Source organism: Gobio gobio (genome assembly GCF_949357685.1).
Source record: "Gobio gobio genome assembly, chromosome: 21".
In the NCBI taxonomy this organism is placed as follows: Eukaryota; Metazoa; Chordata; class Actinopteri; order Cypriniformes; family Gobionidae; genus Gobio; species Gobio gobio.
The window spans coordinates 13,348,937-13,351,604 of record NC_137117.1 but is presented as its reverse complement, the minus strand read 5'-3'; positions in this window follow the sequence as shown (position 1 = coordinate 13,351,604).

The following is a 2,668-nucleotide window of genomic DNA, read 5'->3' as shown; positions in this document are numbered from 1 at the left end:
GCTGGTTGGACAGTGCGGATACTTTGACATGTACCATGATATTAAATGATTACCATATTCATATAGTCTATCTATCTATCTATCTATCTATCTATCTATCTATCTATCTATCTATCTATCTATCTATCTATCTATCTATCTATCTATCTATCTATCTATCTATCTATCTATCTATCTATCTATCTATCTATCTATCTATCTATCTATCATCTGTATCTGTCTGTCTGTCTGTCTGTCTGTCTGTCTGTCTGTCTGTCTGTCTGTCTGTCTGTCTGTCTGTCTGTCTGTCTGTCTGTCTGTCTGTCTGTCTATCTATCTATCTATCTATCTATCTATCTATCTATCATCTGTATCTGTCTGTCTGTCTGTCTGTCTATCTATCTATCTGTCTGTCTCTATCTATTTGTCTGTCTGTCTATCTATCTGTCTGTCTATCTGTCTCTATCTATTTGTCTATCTGTCTGTCTATCAGTCTGTCTATCTATCTGTATGTCTCTATCTATTTGTCTGACTGTCTATCTGTCTGACTGTCTATCCGTATGTCTCTATCTATTTGTCTATCTGTCTATTAATCTGTCTATCTATCTGTCTGTCTATCAGTCTGTCTATCTATCTGTATGTCTCTATCTATTTGTCTGACTGGCTATCTGTCTGTTTATCTGTCTGTCTGTCTCTGTCTGTCTGTCTGTCTATCAGTCTGTCTATCTATCTGTCTGTCTATCTGTCTGTCTGTCTGTCTGTCTGTCTGTATCTAGTTGTCTGTCTTTCTATCTGTCTGTCTATCTATATGTCTGTCTATCTGTCTGTCTGTCTGTCTGTCTGTCTGTCTGTATCTAGTTGTCTGTCTTTCTATCTGTCTGTCTATCTATATGTCTGTCTATCTGTCTGTCTGTCTGTCTGTATCTATCTATCTATCTATCTATCTATCTATCTATCTATCTATCTATCTATCTATCTATCTATCTATCTATCTATCTATCTATCTATCTATCTATCTATCTATCTATCTATCTATCTATCTATCTATCTATCTATCATCTATCTATCTATCTATCTATCTGTCTGTCTGTCTGTCTGTCTGTCTGTCTGTCTGTCTGTCTGTCTGTCTGTCTGTCTGTCTGTCTGTCTGTCTGTCTGTCTATCTATCTTTGCTATTGGTTTGATATTTTGCATCATAATGATTTATATATGATATGAAGGCCATTGTACTTCAATACAATTCAGCTCAACAATATGTGATACTGCAGAATAGTGCAGGTAAACAGGTAAAACGTGTCTCACACACACACACACACACACACACACACACACACACACACACACACACACACACACACACACACACACACACACACACACACACACACACACACACACACACACACACACACACACACACACACACACACACACACACACACACACACACACACACAGGATTCCTGCTAAACCTGGTGGACAGAAATCAAATGCATATTGTCCCCTAACTCCGAGAAAGAGCTGTCTGTGTTACATGTCTTATGTTGATTCAGATGTTTGTGCTTGTATGTTGGAGGGGGGCTGAGGTCTGAGCTGAGGACAGTGAGGAGGAGAGAAAGTGTTCAGTGCTTATGTAACGTAATGAAACTCTCACTAATGAGATGGCCCATTCCCAAAACAGCAGTGCTGCTCTAGAAAGAGAACAAGAGAGACTGAGGGAAAGATTTAGTACCTTCATGTTCTCATTTATCTACTGCTTCCTAGTAACCATGTGGGATGCATGATGTGTGTAAGCAGCCAGGATGATGGATTGGTAGACAAAAAGCATGGGGTGCATGGATTAGAGGTTATCCGGGGATATTCAATATTAAATCATCCAATCCAAAAATACACGGCTTATTGTTCTGTTTTTGTACATTCTGCGTTAAGCTGAACAGAACAATACTCAGAAGTATTTGTTTATATATATTTTATGCAACAGAGAGATATCAAATGATGTTTCACACACACACACACACACACACACACACACACACACACACACACACACACACACACACACACACACACACACACACACACACACACACACACACACACACACACACACACACACACACACACACACACACACACACACACACACACACACACACACACACACACACACACACACACACACACACACACACACACACACACACACACACACACACACACACACACACACACGGGTACAGTCATTTGTAAAATGGTTCCACCTTCTGGATATGTCATAATATTACATGGGAAACACAAACACTGGTAGGCTATAGGTCATTCAAGGCTACAGTGTGTAGACCACTCAAAAGGACAGCTTTACAACAAATAAAACCCTAAAATAAAATGTGGCCATGTCTCATAGGATTAAGTAGTATTTACAAATTGAAGAGGCCATATAACAAGACTTTTATATCTCAGATTTCTCAAAATATCACCCATTGGTGTCTAAGGAAAGCAGAATTTGATTCACCAACAACAAGTAACATGAAGGTACCCCTAGATGGCAACACATTCACGTGCACGTGCATACTAAGTGTCTTAATTAAAATATATATTTATAGATATTAAAATGTTTTATTAAAATATTCGTTAAATGTACTATAGTAGCCTAAATAAATAAATAAATAAATAACAATTATAATATAAT